Source organism: Dipodomys merriami, unplaced genomic scaffold (genome assembly GCF_024711535.1).
Source record: "Dipodomys merriami isolate MVZ:Mamm:240054 unplaced genomic scaffold, mDipMer1.0.p SCAF_246, whole genome shotgun sequence".
Lineage (NCBI taxonomy): Eukaryota > Metazoa > Chordata > Mammalia > Rodentia > Heteromyidae > Dipodomys > Dipodomys merriami.
In genome coordinates, this window is record NW_027203893.1 from 1,232,153 (window position 1) to 1,239,750 (window position 7,598).

The 7,598-nt window shown below is 36.6% G+C and overlaps 1 pseudogene; it reads left to right on the forward strand.

The window, feature by feature from the left end:
- Positions 1 to 1,899, forward strand: part of LOC138835995 (MTRF1L release factor glutamine methyltransferase-like) — a 64,914-nt pseudogene extending 63,015 nt beyond the window's left edge.
- Positions 1,900 to 7,598: the final 5,699 nt, after the last annotated feature.

Consider the following 7,598-nt stretch of genomic DNA (forward strand, 5'->3'; position numbering starts at 1 on the left):
GTTAAATATCTCTGACTTTGGGATTTGGCTTTGGGCTTGCCACATCCTCTCTTCCATGTTTGGCCTACATGAATGAGGAATTTTCTCCACATTACTAATCTCTGAATGGCTGAAATAGGTCTCCTTTACTATTCACCTTCAGTCCTAAATTCAGAATTGGAGCTTTTTTTCTTTTCTACACACTGAAGATAGAAGGAAAATAATTTCCATGTTCTTAGCATTGTGCTATCCATCATGAATTTCCATTGCTTATCACTTCAGCAATCTAAACTTAAAGTCATGTTTTCTGCATCATATTCACACAGTTTAAGTGAATATCGAGGGTAATTAACCTAGTATTGAAAGTTTAGGAACGGTCTTCAATTTCTGATGATAGACGCTTGAGTAAGTTTAATTATACAGATTACACTATGTAGTGAGTCCTGTAGTCTTTTACATTTTCAAATGAATTTAGTTAGTTTTTATTAATAATTACAATCATTTTATTTCAGTATTTGAAACGCTGTCCCAATTATTTTACAACTTTCACATTAAGCTAGACTGAACTTCCCTCCCCCCACTTTCCCCACTACTTCAGGATAAGTCTCCTTGGGCTTTATTGTTTGAGAGGCCAAAGGAAGAGAAAAGAGAGAGGTGATCATTACTCAGATATCTCCTTCCTCTTCTGTTTCTGCTATTCATGTTGAGAGGAAGACTGGAGCAGGGCACAAGAGTGATGCTTGACTTCACCATACAAAGGAGCATTCCTGGCATGTCAATTAGTGTTTCTCAGAATCACTAAAACTGCTTATTCTTGCTTTATCTGTAACAATCTAACTGTGGCGCCCTTGGTGCAGGAGGAAGCACATTAACAGGATATTACCTATAAATTGGTATTTTATATTTCAACTTACTACTATCATAAATATAAATCTTTGGGTACATACATGCAAAGGCACTGATTGTCCAACAGTACCTTAGTGAGGAATAGACAATTCTACTCATCTCCCCACTCCTCTCATCTCCTCCTTTTCCCTTTCCTCACTTACCCTCCCCTACCTTCTTTCTTTGTGTCTCACTCCTCCATATTCATCTTTACTTGCTCTATTTTCTCTTCTAGTAGCAAGTGATTTGGCTTATCAGACAACACATAAATAATTGAATTTTTTCTCTTTTTTATGATTATTTACTCTTGAGAAGTTAGTTCTACAATAGAACCAGTGGCTTATACCTAGCTACTGGGTAGCTTCAAAATTGACAATTGATATTCAAAGTGATTCCAAATAAATAAATCTAAGGGAGTCTTTCTTCCACTTTTGGTAAAAGGAAGAAGTGAAGGTGTACAGGTGATATAGTCCAAACATTGAGAATTAAAGCCCAGAGCTCAAGGCCAGGAGTTCAAACCCCATTACCAGCTCAATAAAAAAAAGAATCATTCATCTTTGAATGGGGATATTTGTCCAAAAATTCATACCCAGGACAATTTTCAATGTCAAAGACACTTTCACAGGCTCTTTCACATCTTAAACGGATTCCTCTGCTTGATTCACCTTATAAAAAATAGGAGCCACACTTCACATTAAAAATAGTGAGTGAAGTTTCAGAGGAAGAGGGTGGAGGAGAAGCTGAAGGCTAAACAAGTTCTCCCATAGAAAGCAGTTTTAGTGTTCCAGTGAACAGTCCTAAGCTAAAGAATCACACCAAGTGTGCCATCACAGTACAGAAAAGTTGGCAAGAGAGGGAAAATCCAGGCAAGGAGACAGATATGAGCACCTGCCAGTAGCCACAGCTGCAGCAGCAGCAGTGGCAGCAGTGGCAGCAAAGGGGCCTCCAAACCTATGGAGAGAGTCTAGTCCAAAGGCAGCAGATGTGGAAGGCGAACGATTCTACTCTACACCAGCAAGAACAGACAAGCAGTAGATATCTTCATCCTGCATATCACAGACCAGAGATGGCCCAGGGACCAAGACTCTGGCATGATAGAACCCTGACATCCTCCCTCCTTCTCAGGGAGCAGAGGAGGAAAGGCCACCCTTCACCCTCAACAACGGAGATCTCCATCTTTGATACTGACAAAGGCCTGGTTGAGCAACTAGCTCCAACTAAGGCCTCAAGAGTCATTTAGCAGGTCATAAGAAACTGACCTGACCCGGCAGGCTCAGCTCCACCCAGGGGAAAGTCACCCTGCCCAGGCAGAAATAGCTCCGACCATGGAGGAGTGACTTTCTACACTTGGAAGAGCCAGAGGCTAACACTCCCTACAGCAGCCTGGACAAACTGTTGAAACTCAGTAAACATAAATCCTAAGAATGGCTCCAGCCTGCGCTCTGTGAGAGTCTCAGGAGCTAGCCCCTCAGAGATAAGCCACTGTATGCTGAAAGGCCTCAACCCTACCCAGAACCTAGCCTCATCACAGCATCTCCAAACTAGAGGAAAGAGCCATCTCCCTCTTTTGTGACTCAAAGTAGATATCACTCCCACTGAACTAGCCTGGGAGGAGGATCCCAAAATTGGGGGTAATGCAGAACATTTTTCTGCCGCTCAAAGAAATTGACTTAAGAAACCAATCAAGCCACAGAAAAACCAAACACCAAAAGCAGACCAGAGACTCCACCACGAGACTGGTTATGGACACATGGGAGATACATAATCTTTCCATCACCCCATCAAAAAAAGCCAAAAATCAAAGAATTGTGTTTTGAACCTTTTTAAAATTTTTATATTTAAACAATTGTTTTCTATTAACCTTTTTTTTTTCTCATAATTTTTATTTTACCTGTATATGTGTGTGTGTGTGCTTTTAAAAAAATCTCTTTGGAACTTATGGTCCTTTTTTGTAATTCTTTTCATTTTTTCCCTTTTTTTTTTACTTTGTTGGTTGTTTTTCCAGCTGTGGTGACTTCAACATATGTGTGCATTTTATTTCAATTTTTGTGTCTATATTTTATTTCATATAACACAAACTACAAAAAGACTCAGTGATTTAGAAATTTCCAAATAGAATTCTAAGATAGACACTCGAAATTTTGTTACTACTAAGAATGGGCAGGTCTTCTTAGTGGAGGGAATAACATAATAACAGGGACATTGTTTGACATGATTTGAATTCCTCCTCCTTTTGCCTCACTATTTCCAATAGTATTACTTCAAAGACTTTATTGGAAAGAAAATAATTTTTTTGTATGAACTCAGAATTTTTGGTTTAATTGGAACACACTACTCTTTCATATTTCATGTTAATTCTAAAATCTTCTTTCCTTGATTTAAAATCACAGATATGAATTTATAGTGCTAAAATAGCATATGCGAATTTATATGAAATAGTCCAAACTATATTCACTTCACGCTATATGTAATATAGAGTGTAATAATAATAGTGATTAATATACTCTGTAATAATGGACTTTGGGGAAATCAATTACAGTGGATTTTTGTGACATATTAAAAACAGGAAAATTATATTTGATTCTATTTAAAAAACTCACAGTTACATCTAAAAATAACTCATAGTCATAAACTAGTGCTGAAAAAGCAAGATTGCTTATTGGAAAAAGCCAGAAATTTCAATAAATATGTTTATTTAATGGACTTGGATCTGTGCTTTAGTGGCTCATGACTATAATCCTAGCTATTCAGGAGACTGAGATCTGGGGATAGTGGTTCAAAGCCAGACTGGGCAGAAAAGTCTGTGAGACTCCTATCTACAATAAACCAACTGAAAACTAGAAACCGCACTGTGGCTCAAGTGGTAGAGTGGTAGCCTTGAGCTAAATAGCTGAGGGACAGTGCACAGGCCCAGAGTTTGAACCCCACAACCGACAAAAAAATCTGATATGGATTTTTATTATTTAATGATATTTAATTGTGAAAATGTGTACAGAGGGGTTTCAATTACATGAGCAAGGTAATGAGTACATTTCTTATCAAGTATTATGCCTCCTCCTTTTTTGCATCGGACATATACTAGCAATTGCATATAAGGGAAATCATGGACCTCTGTTACTTTGGGCCTGGCTTACTTCACTTAATATAATTTTTCAAAGTCTCTCCATTTCCTAACAAATGCTGCAATGTCATTCTTTCTGATGGAGGCATAGAATTCCATTGTGTATATATACCACATTTTCTTGATCCATTCATAGACTGAGGGGCATCTGGGTTGGTTCCATATCTTAGCTATGGTAAATAATGCTGCAATAAACATAGTTGTGCTGGTAGCTTTAGTATGGTCTTATTTTTGATCATTTGGGTAAATGTCCAAAAGTGGGATTGCTGGGTCATAGGGGAACTGTACATAGAGTCTTTTGAGGAACCTCATACTACTTACCAAAGTGGTTGAATATGATTATACTCCAACCAACAATGCAACACGGATCCCTTGTGGCCTCATTGCCTCCAGCATCTGTTGATATTAGAGTTCTTGATTATACCCATTCTAACTAGGGGGAGGTGGTATCTCAATGTTGTTTTGATATGCATTTGTTTTATATCTAGGGAGGTTGAGCATTTCTTCATGTGTCTATTGGCCATTCTTTCCTCTTCAGAGAAGTTTCTTTTTAAATCTTTAGTCCACTTATTTATTGGGCAATTGTATCTTTGAGGATTTGTTGTTGGGGGATTTAATTTTTTGAGTTCCAGGTATATTTTAGATATGAGATCCTTGTCTGTTTTATGGCTAGTGAAGATCTTCTCCCAATCCGTGGGCTTTCTATTGACCTTGCTAGCTATGTCCTTTGCCATGCAGGTCTGCAATTTCATGCAATCCCATTTGTGCTACCTTTCTTTATTTGTTTTGTTTCTGGGTCTCTCTTGAGAAAATTTCAACCTCTGCCAAGGAGACCTATGGTATGTTCAATTCTGTCCTGTAAAGTTTTTAGGGTGTCCGTTTTGATTACTAGGTCTTTGGTCCATTTGGAGTTGATTCTGGTGCAGGGTGATATATAAGTATTGAGCTTTAGTTTTCTACAAGTTATTCACCAATTTTGCCAGCACCATTTATTGAAGAGGCTGTCTTCCATTCTATTTTTTTAGCTCCCTTATCAAATATTATATGGCTATAGGTCTGTGGGTTCATTTCTGTGTTTTCACTTTCATTCCATTGGTCCTGAGGCCTGTTCTTGTGCCAGTACCAAGCTGTTTTAATTAATATAGCTTTGTAGTAGAGTTTGAAATTTGGTGTTGATATTCCTCCAGCACTGCTCTTTCTGTTAAGGATCATTTGTGATATTCATGGTCTTTTATTGTTCCATATGAATTTTTGGATTGCCTCTTCTATTTCCTTGAAGAATGAGGTTGGAATTTTGATAGATATCACATTGAATTTGTAGATAGCCTTGAGAAGTATTGCCATTTTCACGATCTTGATCTTTCTGATCCAGTAGCATGGGAGTTTTTGCCACTTTCTAAGTTCTGTTTTGATTTCCTTTTTCAGGTTTTTATAGTTTTCATGATATGGATCCTTCATTTCTTTGGTTAATTCTGAGGTATTTTATTTTTTGTGGGGCTATTATGGATGGAGTTCCTTTCCTGATTTCAGCCACACTTTTATGATTGTTGGCGTACAGAAAAGCCATTGATTTTTCAGGGTTAATTTTATACCCTGTTACTTTGCCAAAGTTTTGAATCAGCATGAATAATTTGAGAGTGGAATCCATGGGATTCTTTAAATACAAGATCATATCATCTGCAAGAAGGAGAGTTTTACATCATCTTTCCCTATTCCTATACCTTTTAGGTTTGCATCTTGTCTTTTTGTTGTATCTAGGCATTTTAATACTGAATTGAAGAGAAGTGCAGAGAGTGGACATCCTTGTCTTATTTCTTAGTTAAGAGAAAATGGCTTTAGTTTTTCACCATTTAATATAATGCTGGCTGTAGGTTTGTCATATACAGCCTTTATTGCATTGAAGAATGTTCCCTGGATTCCTAGTTTTTCCAGAGCTTTCATCATGAAGGTATGTTGGATCTTGTCAAATATTTTTTCTGCATCTATTGAGATAACCATGTGGTTCTTATCCTTGCTCTTTTTGATATGATGAATGATATTAATTGATTTGTGTATATTGAACCAGCTCTGCATCCCTGAAATGAATCCTATTTGATTATGGTCTATAATTTTTCGGAGTAATTGTTGAAGTTGATTGGCCAAAATTTTGTTGAAAAGTTTTGCGTCAATGTTCATCAAAGAAATGAGTCTCTTTGTATCATGAGTCCCTGCCTGGTTATGGGATTACGTTTATGATGGCTTCATAAAATGAGTTCGGTCTTGAACTTTCTTTTAAAATTTCTTTGAAGATTCGGAGGAGTATTGGTTTGTGCTTTGCTTTGAAGGTCTTTTATTATTCCGTTGTAAATTCATCTTGTCTTGGGCTTTTCTTAGATGGGAGTTCTCTTGTTGCTGTTTCTATTTAAATGTTTGATATGAGCCTGTTAAAATGGTTTAACTCATCTTAGTCTAGTTTTGGCGTGTCGATATTTGCTAGGAGAAGTTCCATTTTTGCAAGATTCTCAAACTTATTAGCAAGAGGTTTGAGAAGCATTCCCTTATAATGCTCTGATTCTTTTTTGTTTCTGTGGTACTGTTTCTATTCTGATCTCTGAGTTTGTTTATTTGGTTGTGTTCTCTTGTTTTTTCTGGTAAGATTTGCTCAGGAACTGTCAATTTTGGTATTTTTTTCGAAAAAACAACGCTTTGTTGATTCTAGGGTTTTTTTGGATTTTAATTCATTTAATTCTGATTTAATTTTAATGGTATTTTTCCATCTACTGGATTGGGGTTTATCTTGCTAATCTATTTCAAGGATATTCAGATGTCTCCTTGAATTGTTGGTTTCAGATCTCTCTTATTTATTGACTGCCTTTGCTGGGTCCCAGAGAAGCTGGTAATTTGTACGTTCATTTTTGTTGAATATCATGAACATTTGAATTTCCTTACTAATCTCTTCCACAACCCACTGGTGATTCAACAATGTGTTGTTCAGGCTCCATGTGTTACAGTACTTTCTTTGGTGGCTTTTTCTGTTTAGTTCAAATTTTATTCACTTGTGTTCTGAGAGAATGCATGGTATAACTTCAATGTTTCTGAATTTGCACGTTTGCCTTGTGACTTAAATGTGGTCTACTTTGGAAAATGTTTCGTGTGCTGCTGAGAAATATGTGTATTCTGAAATATTCAGTAGATTGTCTGTTAAATCTAGTTGATCTATGCAGTTGTTTATATCTGTTGAGGTTTTCTTCTTCTTTTATTTATTTTTTATTGTAAAAATACCGTACAGAGGGTTACAATTACATGGGCAAGATAATGAGTACATTTCCTATCAAGTATTGTTGCCTCCTCCTTTGTTTCCCCTTCCCATCCCTTCATAACCCCTCCCTCCCCCTAACAAAGTTGCAAAGTTCGTTTTTAGACATAACAACATGTACATCTCATTAACATCCTAACAGATCAGCATTCAAATGTTTTTCAAATGAAACTTTTTCATAGTTGATGAAGTTAGTTTCCAAAAGTTAAATATAATTTAGCTTTCTGTATTACAGGTGACTGATTTGATGAAGAAAGTTGAGAGCACCTACATTAACTGATAGTTTAAATGACCTTTGAGCTTTTTTGTTGTTTTTTT